This window comes from Pinus tabuliformis, chromosome 7 (assembly GCF_031772625.1).
Source record: "Pinus tabuliformis cultivar Carrire ecotype Pingquan chromosome 7, CPIR1, whole genome shotgun sequence".
Lineage (NCBI taxonomy): Eukaryota > Viridiplantae > Streptophyta > Pinopsida > Pinales > Pinaceae > Pinus > Pinus tabuliformis.
In genome coordinates, this window is record NC_142293.1 from 259875911 (window position 1) to 259889322 (window position 13412).

Sequence of the window (13412 nt, forward strand, 5' to 3'; positions counted from 1 at the left end):
AGATGAAGACAATAGAATTGGAGTTTGGTCGTGTGGGGGCCTCCACCCCTGGGATGGTGCATTCCACTGAGGTTGTGGAGAAGTATATGGCTGAAATGGTTGGTTGGCCAATTGGGAATGGTATTGAGGTGCAAAGGACCAGGGAGAAGGTGTAGACTAGGAAGAATGAGCAGGGGGGCACCAAGGGGGAATGGATGTGTTTTTATTAGGCTTGTAATATGAATATGATGACCCTTGCATGCCCTACTAGTTTGGTCAAGGTCCATGAGGCATCCTTTGATTTATGTAGAAGAGTTGTTTAGTCACCCCTTCGGTTCCCTAGTACACAACTTTTAACCTAGGCAGAGAAGGGCACTTATTTGTGGAGTGGTTCTCCCCACAGACTGAGAAGGTTTCTATAAGGTTCAATGAAAATTAATTCATGGGGTGCCTCCTTGTGCATCTAGGGTAGGAGATGGCTAATTATCTCTCTGATTCCTCCTGCTTCCTTTTTATCTGCATAGTGTCCATTTTCAAAGCAAGGGTTTGCAACATTTCACTCTTAAAGTCTTCCAACATGTTCCCAATTTCACTTTTTATGGATTTATTGGAAGAGGATTAACTGGCCATCACTTGACTAGTCATACCCTTCTTTCTAGCTGCCCTACAATGATTCTTGAAAACTGTCTTGATATCATCATAGGGTAACTAGTAGATGTCCCCTCCTCACAACAAGTTTAGGGTTTCTAGGAGATATTCCCTAATTCCCCTAAGAAGGACTAACTTAAGTGATTCAAGATCAAAGGTGCACTTGTCCCTTTTTTAGCTGAGTTTGAACCTTTCCTCATAATCCTCTAAAGATTCGTCATGTCCCAAGGTCATTCTAAAAATTCCCTCTTTGGTATCTTTGGACCTACAGTAGTTCCTATACTTGTTGTTGAAGGCTTGTTGCATTTGAACCCAAGTGGTGATACTATCCCCAGGTAAACCCATGAACCAGTGCAGGGCTACATCCTTGAGATTGGATGGGAATAATTTCAACTTCTTATCATTAGAGGTGTAATCATAAGTTCTGCATATCACAACAAACTCAAAAAGAAAAGTATCTGGATCTTCTAAGGTCAGGCCATGGAAGTGAGGAAGAGAAGAGGGGCTTATGTTTTTCATATTAGCATCCCAATTAGTTTCTCTTATGGGAAAAGCACCCTCAACTCTTTCTCTGTCTCCCCTTTCATTTCTATTTTTGGCCATTGTGCCAGTTCGTTGAATGATTTCTTCTTCTTCTTCCCTTATAGGCTCTTCAAAAGTCTCTAGTTGTTCACCTAAGGCGTCCTTTAGCTCACATGCACCGAAGAAGAGGGAAGGTTGGCAGTTTGAAGTGATGGGCGTATTTGGCATAAATTTTCCTAAGTGATCTCTATTCCTGTGAGGCATGAAAGGAGTGATTTTTTTTAAGTTTTAAACTGCTTGCAGAATTGAAAGAAAACAAAACTAAATTGCAACAATTTTCTAAACAGAACTAATTGTGAAATGAAAGAGATAATAAAAGGAATAAATAAAGAAAAAATCACATCTACTCAAACACCTCCCCAGAAACGACACCAAAAAGTGATGAGCACCAATATTGCAGCAAGGATGTTGCAACTCTTGGGGCTACCGACTTTACTTCATCAACTAGGGGTTCGAATAAACTTGGAGGTGACAATGTTGTATACACAAATAGATGTAATTGGTATACTCTTGTCACTACTTAGCTGGGGTGATAGACCACTAGGGTTTCTCAAACCAGCCTTCTATTAGCTAGAAGAATTTTGAATACCAATTGGAGAGGGGAAATTTACCCTAATTGAGAGAAAAGAAATGTTGCCTAATTACAAGAGTGAAAGACTGAAAAAATGCTTGCAAAGTAACATGAAATGCTCTATCTACTTGTAAACACGCCGTGCTTGCAAAAGAACCCTAATTTAAGCCTACTTGTCACATGTGAGGTTTTAACTAATCTAATCATGAAATTTGATCTAGATAGTACTAACTGCTGTGTGCATGAGTAAATATAAAAGAACTTATTTTTTAATCGTTTTTCTTTATAAATGTAAATAATAATCTTTCCTTGTTCTTTGGCAAGGGAGACAAGTGTGGAGAAAGATGGGTACAATGATTTTTATGGCTTGGAGGTCAAGTAGGGGCCTAATCCTGGCTTCAGTGATGATTTTTCTCAATTTGGGCTCAAAACAGGCTGCTACAGGATTTCCTATAGGATGTCTACAAGATGTACTAGTTCTCCTACAGGATCCCCTGTTTTACTACAGGAACAAGCCGAAAGCTTAAGGAGTGGTCTAGAAGGTGAAATGGAGCTTGGGAAAGGTGAATAAGGAGGGAATATGACATGGGAGTGGAAGGCACTACTCAGAACTCAAGAAAAGGCTTTAAGATGGTTGTATTTTCTCAATGGAAATGGCAATTTTTCCTTATAAAACAAGAACTCAAATTGAGACCTTAGTGACTTTTGGAAATCATGGGTGGATATGGCTTTGATGAGGCTAATGAGATGAGGTCTCCCTACAACGTAGAAGCTCCTGCAATAACACACATCATTGTTTACATTTATATATAAATTCATCTATAAATAAGAAGGGTTTATTCAATAGAAGAAAACATAGTTGTTACCATTTATTTGCTAAGTTCATGAATGGAAGTGCTTGAAATCAATACAAAAGCGCTGCGAAATCAGTTCACAACCTAAGAGATCAGGAATTGCAATTGCAAATTATCCTATGAAACTGAAAGATAATGACCTAATTATTAAGAAACCCTAGATTATGCAGAAAAGTAATAATTCTGGTTTTTGGGTTGTATGGGAAGTGCTCCTCAAATCATGATCCATGAAAGGGAGAAATGAGGTAGAAACTAGTTGCTGAAAACCTTTCTGGAATATCCTCTTGTCACTACAATGCTACTATTATAACTATTCACAAATGGAAGCAAACTAATTAACCCTACCAATACTTGCAAATTAACAACACCAAAATTAGTTCAGTAGCTAACGATGAGTATAATCTAAGCATACATCTACAAAAAGAGGAACCTCTGCTGCTAGGGTTGGGCCCTAACCCAATAGCTTCATCCCTCTAAGTCAACTTAGTGCTGGATCAAGGGAACAATTCTCATTTTCATTAAAATATCAAAAATACACAAGAGTGCTCAGTTACAATGCTTCAACTCGAAAATGTTGCTTAGCTATCTTGAACAAAAAATATAATACAACTGAAGTTACCAACAACTTCTTTAAATTTAGGGAGGCTTGGCTCCCAATCTCGAGATCAACTAGTCTTCAATTGTCACTGGCTTGGCTACCAATGATCCTCATGACTCAGTTTCTTGCAACTCTGAGCTGATGAGATTTGATTGAGGAATATTCAAGTGAGTGAGGAGTTAAGGAGGGATATCCTATCCCCTAGAATCCCTCTTACTTGTCTCATTCAAGTTCCTACACTTTAATTAGCCAAAATTTTCTCCAAAACCTGCAATCAATGCACATTAGACCACTAGACATCACATCTCATCTTTACTCTTCTCATTCAGCAAAATATAATTAAAAGATGTAAAGAATTATGAGAAAAGTTGATTTTAGTAAGTTGGAGGTGCATTAAGGTCCATATAATTTACCTATTGATGACCCTCATTATCAACTGCACACATAGGCCTTCTTCCATGTGGTTTAGAGACTTATAACTCCACCCTTGAGCCTTTCTCCTAGCGGTTAAGGCTTGTACTAGGATAAACCTTCTCTACTCATATCAGAACTTGTCAAAATCTTTTTAACAACATCATATTCTTGTTCATGTCCAGAATCCTTCCTTTAACAGTCAAGTGTCTTTTATTCATTTTATGAAATTAATAATAGGCGTAGATATCTCATGGAGGGTTTCTCCCTTTGAATGGGAAGCCACTTTATTCATCATTATTCAAGACATCAACCTGCCTATCATAGTGTTTTCATGCATAAGCAAAACTATCAAATCATGATGTCAAACTCTATTAGGTTATATACTAATCTTAGTTATAACAAATCATCATCAACTATTTTATCATCACATATGAACACGAAATCATCTATTTATCAAGGGTTAGTGGCATATACTTAGGACAATTGATAGGTGTATCGTCATACTTCAAGGATCATAATCACAACATCACTTATTTATCACATTACTCAACCATCAAGTCAAGGCATCCATATTTACCAGATTGTCAAATTTACTAAGCTTATCAAAACCTAACCAACAAAAAGATCCTTAGTATCAATCTTATTGTCATACTTTTATCTTTGGGGTTATCATGCTTATCACAAGTATTAACAATAGAATCAAGTTACCATTAAAAAACAATGTATCTAGCTTGCTTCATAAAATCAAGAAGTCCATCATGTCTAAAATGTAAGATACTTTCAAAATATCAAATGCACCAATATGTCATATGTACTAGAGATCAAACTTATTTTCATATGCATGCATGATTCATAAATATGATATTTCCATCATACCTAAGGGCTTACCTTGCAATTCAATATTGTAGCTTATACATACCTTGTAGTATTTTTATACCTTTGTAACTTATTTGTTATTGGAATTTGTAGCACTTGCATATTGTAATTCCCAAATGCTACTTTGAAAACTTTCAAAAAAAAAAATTCAGGTACTTCTTTCCTTTTTCAGTACCAGCTCTTCTCTTTTGGCACTAGCTTTATTTTCCTGCACATTAGATGATCCTCAAGAAGGATCTTCTTATCACATATTATATTAGAGGTTAGAAGTATTCACATGCTTAAATATGCAGGAAGCAATAATGAAAACAATAAGTTAAAACAAGAATAGTATCACAAAGAAATAATATCATTCTAAAATATACTTATCTTTAATGAGAGATGATCAACTTCCTCTTGAACCAACATTCAAGAGTCAATATCATCCATTACCCATGTAGTAATGTTCCTTCAATATTTCCAATCTTCTTCATCAGCAACCAAGGCCTGATTAAGACTATCCTATCTAGGGCTTCACTTAAATATATCACAAGTGCTAGAGAAATTTCTCATTGATCATGCTAGTGCTTCAAAACTACAAAAACTCACATCATTATCTTATCCCAAGGTTTCTTCCAAACCATAACCTCATGATATCCATGAAATCCTAATAACCAAATTTCCTAGGGTTTACTTCAAACCCTATTATTCATTTAGGTCTTCTCCATCTTCTTGTGCTCTCATCAATGGTGTCTTAATATAGAAAATCCTATAAATCCACAAGATCATGTAATTTACTAAAGCACAAGACAAGAATCTACTTCTACTTTCAACCAACAGAAGCCAATAGATTGATGAAAACAATATTAACAAGAAGAAGATAAATCAATGACACATAATAGAAGATATATATGGGGAAATCCACTGCTCAAAACCCCACTATATGTATTACATATATTATAAATATGAGTGAAGATACAAAGCTTTCTCTCACTAGAACAATTATGCACATGTATGCTCAACTCTCTCAGCTCACAAGCAAGCTCTTAGCCAACACTTAGTCAATTTTGTCGTTCTCCAAGCCCCTAATCTCTTGGATAATTGATCCAAGTAGATATTGGTGGCCACCTGCATATTCCACCTAGACCCCCCAGTCCATTTGATCTGTTTCCTTGTTTATTTCAACATTTACTATTTTTAGCATCTTTTCGGGTCCTAAACTTCTGGAGTAGTTTTGATCCCATAAACAACATTTTTTTAGGGTCAACGAGAGGCCCATGGCCATAGGTAGGGACCTATGGTGAAACATGTAGCACTCGGTGAGAACTTTCCAACAAGGTATCGTACGTGCCAAACAAAGATAATATGACCAAGTTACAACCCCAGGAAGTTGGCTACCCAACTAACCCCAACAGGGCCCATAAACCCTTAGTGTTACATCTCCTAAGGTTATGGTTTTGGTTATTTAGGGTTTTATCATGTTTTCCAATAATAAATAGGCCCTTGAGCCTCATTTTAACATAATTTAGAAGAATGTAGCTGCCACATCTCTTCTGAGAGATAAGCTACCATTGCCTAAGCTATCTTATTTCCATTCTGTTTGTAATCATAGTTCACTATTTTTTTATTAATGGAATGAAGTGTTTTTATGCTTCATCTCCATGTTTATGATTTTATATGTAAGTTTTTGCATTCCTATTTAAGTTCAGATCAGTGGTATCAGAGCAGTTTGCTCTTTATCTATTTTTCTTTGCATGTCCCCAATGAAGTTAGGGTATAAGGAGTTAGGGCTTGATCTGGTTGAACCATTGCAAGATCAGCCTCGCAAAACCCAATGACCTCCCATGGCAGAAGAAAAGAAAGATGAGGGGGCAGGAGATCCTTTCAAAATATTGCTCGACAAAGCCCTCAAGTGAAAAAGGGACACGAGGATGGATAACTTTGGCCATATCCTTCAATGGATACCCACAGGAGATGCATCTTCATCCAGCAACCACTCTAGAGGTGCCACTCCTTTTAAGGTACAACTTAACTTTGACATTTCCATATTTGAAGGCTTGATATATGCAGATGTTGTAAATTAATGGTTAAATCTATTGGAAGGATATTTTTCAGTTAATGACTTTTCCAATCGGCAAAAGATTACTTTTTCATTTCTCAAAGCCACCCCACACGTCAAGGACTAGTCAGAAACCTACTGTGGAACTAAGACGAAAGTGAACCCTCACTGTTTTCAGCTGCGCCCACTTGGAATTATTTTCAAGACGCCATCAAGGAACAATATTACACTGTTGGGAGCTATGAAGGAAAATACATAAAGTGGACTATGCTACGGAAGAGAAGGGACCAAGATGTGCTAGAGTTCACAAATATTTTCCATACTATTCACATGAAGCTATTTATTAAGGATACTGAGCGACATTTGGTGCTCAAGCACCATGAATGTCTACACAAGTACATCTAGGATGAGATGGAGTTCCTAGACATTTCCTCGCTCAACACGACATATCGATATGTTGTAAAGATTGAGTAGAAGTTTAAACAAAACAAGTAGGACTTTGGATCTGAAAATCCAAAGAAAGGAAAAGGCACCCCCAAACCACAAAACAAAGGACCAAGCCAAGGCAGGGCTACCCAAGATAGCCCACCAAAACTGTAAGAAAATAACAACACCACAAAGGCGAAGAAGGACATGAGAAAATGGTGTGAGTTTCATAAGAGCTCCACTCACAACACAAGTGAATGTTGGACCAAGCAGTCATTGTTGGTTGAGTTGAAGGCTTCCAAATCAGACACAGCTTCTGACTCTGAATCAGAACCTGTTAAAGGAACTGACAAAGGGAAGCAAATCATTGATGTAGATCCCAGTGCCACCATGGCCACCACAAAGATCCAAAAGACTGAGCCTAAAGATCTAGAGGTGGGGGAACACCTCTTCCACTCACAGCTGTGGGTGAAGGTTTCTCCGTTGTAGTTCATTGTCAATAGCAAGAGCCAAAAGAACCTCATTTCAGAAGAGGTCATGAAGTGGCTGGGCCTAAAGACTACATCACATCCATAACCGTACACCATCAGGTGGATTCACCAAGGATGAGATCTTCACCTTAGCCAGTAGTGTCAACTTCCCTACAACATCAAGCCCTTCACGGATGAGGTACTATGTAACATTTCTCCTCTTGAAGTTTTTGATGTATTGTTAGGACAACCATACTTGTGGAAGTGACAATGAAGTATATGAGTCTAGACCTTGCTCTATGATTATTACTTTGGCTAATAAGTTGTACAGAATACTGGAGGTAGCCTCACCTACTGCCATCTATTTGATCACTTCAAAGCAATGCAAGAAGATCATTTCCCAGACCAAGAAATTTGTTTTCCTTATGATTTTCCCCCAAGGAAAGAAGAAGGTTATGGCCATGGCTTCTAGATAGGGCTCCTCTGCACAACAAAAACAGATCGACAAGGTCGATGAGGAGTATAGGGATATTTTCGCCTCGCCCACATGGGTAGCTATGCACTGTCAGGTCAAGCACTCCATTGATATGACCTCGAGCATGCCATTGCCCAATGGACTGGTCTATGGGTGCTCTATTTTGGAGAACAATGAGATTAAGAGGGATATTTAGGAACTATTGTGGAAAGGGAACATAACGGCAAGTTCATACCTTATGGGAGCTTGATTATATTGGTATAGAAGAAGGATGGGACCTGAAGGCTTTGTATTGACTATTAGGCGCTGAACAAGATCACGATTTGCAATAGGTACCCAACCCCATGGATTGATGACCTTATAGACCAGCTCAAAGGGGCCAAATATTTCAGCAAGATTGACTTCAAGTTAGGTTATCACCAGGTTCTTATCAAACCCTCCGATGTGTGAAAGGCTACCTTCAAATCCAAGGAGGGCCTTTACGAATGGTTGGTCATGTCGTTTAGATTGACGAATGCCCCTGCCACCTTCATGAGACTGATGGAAAACATCTTGTGACCCTTCACCAATTCATTCATGGTGGTGTATTTAGATGACATCTTGATCTTGAGCTAGAGTTGGGAAGATCACCTCCACCATATTAGACAAGTCCTTCAAACCCTGTGACAACAAAAGTTGTGCGCTAACTTGGAGAAATGCACCTTTGGCCTGACCCAGGTTCAATATCTAGGATACATCATTGATGAGAAGGGTGTACATGTGGACCCATCCAAGATACAAGTCACTCAGGATTGGCCATCCCCAATAACTCTAACAGAGCTCCGTAGATTTTTGGGTCTTGCTAATTTCTATCATAGGTTCATGTTGGGGTTCTCTCATATCACTTAGCCTTTAAGTCAAGTCACCAAGGGCGGAGCGAAAGAAAAGTTTTTTTTGTCGGAAACCCAACAAAAAGCATTCTCCAAGTTGAATAATTGCCTCTGTTCTACACCAATGGTCACATTACTAGACCTACAATAACCATTTGAGATATAAACAGATGCCTCCTACTATGTTATTAGTGCGGTTCTTACTCAGAATGGGCATCTAGTGGCTTACCACAGTGAGACACTTTCAGACACAGTCCAAAAGTACCTCACTTATGACAAAGAAATGTATTCCATTGTGCAGGCCTATCGTCAATGGAAGCATTACATTATGGGGAAGGAAACGGTTATCCACATAGACCACCAACCTATATAGTTCATATAGACACAAGGGAAATTTTAGAAATATCGCCATCAAAAATGTTCCACCTATCTACAAGAGTTCCATTTGAACATTAAGTATAAGAAGGGAAGCACCAATAACGTCGCTGATTTCCTCAGTTAACCACCAGTCATGGCACTGATCATTGTGCTTGACTCATGTGGGCACGAGACATCAGGATGGTCGCAGCTTTACGAGAGCGATCCAGAATTCAGCAGCATATACCAGAAACTCTTGGAAGGGAAGAAAGTTCCAAAATTTTTAGCTTCAAGATGCACTGTTATGCCACCTGTGACACATATATGTTCCTTCAGGTGAGTGTGCCAAGACGATTTGGGAGGCACACTACAGTCAAGTCATTGGACATTTCGGAGTAGAGAAAATAGTGGCAATATTGTAGAAGTATGTTTATTGGTTGAAGCTTCATCAAGATGTTGGGAAGTACATTAGATCTAGCACTGGCTGCACCATTTCCAAACCAACCATCAAGAAGCAAGGCATGTATACTTCTCTACCTACTCCTTTCCAGCCTTGAGAATATGTCTCCATGGATTACATGTCGGGTCTTCCTTCTACTAAGCACAACAACGATTGCATTTTCATGTTCGTCGATAGATTCTCTAAGATGGCCATCATGGCAGCCTACAAGAAGAGTATCACAACAGAGGCCACTACTAATCTCTCCTTTGAGCGAGTGTGGGTACACTTTGGGATCCCACAGTCCATTGTCTTAGTTCAAGACAGAAAATTCCTAAGTGAATTTTGGTTAAGTCTTTGGTCCATGATGGATAGAAAACTTACTAAGTCCACGACTTTCCATCCCCAAATTGATGGCCTAACAGAGGAGCCAACCGGATGATCGTACACATTTTGTGCATCTAAAACTTGAAACATCCATGCACGTGGGATGAAAGTCTCCCTATGTCCAACACAACTGCAACAGAGCTCTCCACAGCTTAACAGACCACTACTCCTTTCAGGTAGGGATGGGATTTCAGCCATTATGCCCCATTGATGTGGCCCTACCATTTGCAGCCACTTAGGTAGATTCGTCTCACATTCAGTCCGAAGCTAAAAGGGCTAAAAAAGTCATTGAGCGCATTCAACACATCCGCCAATAGGTCCATGATAGATTGGACAAAGCCAATGCTAAGTACAAGTAGCGTGATGATCAACATTGAGTGTCGCACAAGTTCCAGGTGGGCAACAAAGTTTGACTACATTTGTAGAAGGAGCGCCTTGTTGGACCCAACCACAAGCTTCACCCACTCCAATATGGGCCATACACCATCACCAGGGTCATCAGTGACTATCCGTTCGAGCTCACCATCCCACTGTTCATTGGTCTACACCCAGTGTTCAATGTAGATCGCCTTCTGCCATACTTTCCAACATTGTTGTACACATTTTACTTTGGTCTCACATCAATAGAGATCAACCCAGACTACATGGAATAGGCAACAACTGATAAGATCATGGACACATAGATCAAGAACACTCGCCTATAGAGGATACATTTATGTCGAGTTTTCAAAGCAGGCCAACTACTTCACCAGTGCAAGTGGTTCACTAGGGACCAGGTTCAACAAACATTTCAGCACCTCATGGAGGCTCTGCACACAATATTGACCATTACTTGGTGAGGGGGGAGGAATGATCTAGGTCGATAATGGTGGCCAATCACCTATTCCACCTAGACACCCTAGTGAGTTTCATCTGTTTCCTTGTTCATTTCAACATTTACTATTTTTAGCAGTTTTTCGGGTCCTAAACTTTTGGAGCCATTTTGACCCCCTAAACGACATTTTTTGGGTTCTGCAACAGGCCCATAACAATAGGCAAAAACCTATGGTGAAACATGTAGTACTCAGTGAGACCTTGTGAACAAGGTATCGTACATGCCAAACAGAGATAATATCATCAAGTTACGATCGTAGGAAGTTGGCTACCCAACTAACCCCAATGAGGCCCACAAACACTTGGTGTTGCATCTCCTGGGGTTAGGGTTTTGGTTGTTTAGGGTTTTCTCGTGTTTCCCTATAATAAATACGCCCTTGAGCCTCATTGTAACATAATTCATAGGCATGTAGCCATCACATCTCTTATCAAAGATAAGCTACCATCGCCCGAGCTATCTTATTTCTGTTTTGTTTATAAGCATAGTTCAGTATTTTTGTATTAATGAAATGAAGTGTTTTTTTGTTGCATCTCCGTGTTTATGATTATATATGTAATTTGTTGTGTTCCTATTTAAGTTCGGATTAGTAATTCCTAAGATGAATAACCTGTATTTAAAGGGAATTCATGCTTCCAAAATTGCACAATCCAAACATAGGTTCTTCTCTAATTGCATGCATAATCTATACAAATTAGTAAATCACACAACTAATAGTACATTGTCCCTGCACTCTAGTTTCAACTGGGTCTTCCTCAGAATTGATATTCATGAGTTTTTGATGAGGTAATCTTCAGTTAACTAGATAGACATTGTGGATGCACTAGTGCGCCAATTGATTGCTAACTCTCTATTAGTTCCACAAACAATTTGGAACTAATTTAACTTAACATAACTCAGTAAATTGAGTGATTTAATTACAACTCACAATTAAACTCATCCTGGACCCCTAAAACTTAGGGAGAACATATGCATGACTTCAGAAAGACTTCCAACTCAAAATTCCTAAGTTAATTAAATTAATTAAACTTAATTAACTATTTACAAGTTGCTATGAGAAAAGAATTTGATTTTAACTCTCAGTTTAAATTCAAGGACAAATTTAAACTCGAATTTCTTCTTGCCATTTCTCAACACTTAATAGGGGTGATATTCAATGGCTTTTCTTTAGCCCCACTCTGATACCATGTTAATTTTTCTTAGGGATATGTTCTTTGGTTTAGATAATTGCATTTCATCATTTACATATTTAATTCACCTCACAACATGATAACATTATTTAGTTTTCCAACATTATTCAACAACATATGAAATTATATAGTAAGAACAATATCATCATCAATGCAACAGAACATAAAGGAATAAAAGAAGAAAAACATTCACACATAGAGACACCAGGATTGGTCGGAGACTAAGGAAAACCCCCACAAGGGGGAAAGCCCTTTCAAGTTCTTCTTATTAGATTGACATAAAATTTCCAACAAAGAGAGAGTACAATGATCCATATCTTCATCCACAAAACTATCCAGTAAAATAAAATAAACAACTTCTAAGAGATGAACCCAACAATGCTAATAATAAAACCCTGCAGATAACTGCCAATATTTGTGCTCAACTGTCAAACTATACAATCAACTATTGAATTCTATGATCAACTATAAAAATCAAACCCTAGTTTCTAGTCACACAGAGAGAGTGTACATGTGTGCGAATAAAACCCTCCAACCACACTCATGAGCCTACATGCCTGCAGTTGTGACAGAAAATATCTTGTAGCATGCCTAATCATGTGAGCGAGTTTCGAAACCTGCAATTTTGGACCTATAGGAACCAATATCCGCAAACTATCTTAGACCTATGCGAGCCAAACTAAAGAAATAAGAATGAATGATGATGTCAAAATGAGGGTCACTTGACTTGTATTTATAGCCATCTAAAGTTGTTTAGTTTCTCTTTTGGATTGCCCTATCCTTTTGTGTGCATGTGGGTTTCCATATTAAAAATATATTTTTCCTTAACCAAATTAAATTATTCCAAGGGAGGGGTTTTTCTTGATGAGGAAGACTTTCCAAAGGAGGGAATTTTTCCTTGAGCTACCAAATTAACGCACTTCATGCCACAAGGGAAGCGAGGCTTCTTGAGTAATTCCTCACCTCAAATCTGGTAGTGGGAAAAGTTCTTCCAAAAAGGGACACCGAGTTTTGCTAGAAATCTTAAAAAGTTTCGACCATGCTTCACCCTCTTGGCAAGAGTCCATTGATTACTACAATCATTTATTCATTTACTACCATAGTAAGATATCTTACCAAGGCATGAGCTCCATTGAACATTTGTGCAATCTACGTCAAATTTAGTGTCATGCCCTTGAAATATAGTGAGGAAGTCAGACCATCTATCCTTAACAATAAATTACCACACTTCTGGTTTAATTTGCACAACCTCCAAATTAGTTGGTTTGACTCTATTAATTTCCTCACCCATGGCTTCCAGTTTTCACTACAAACCCCATTTCAATTCCTTGTGAGTATAATTCCCTTAGCGGGTAGCCTTAGAGAGTG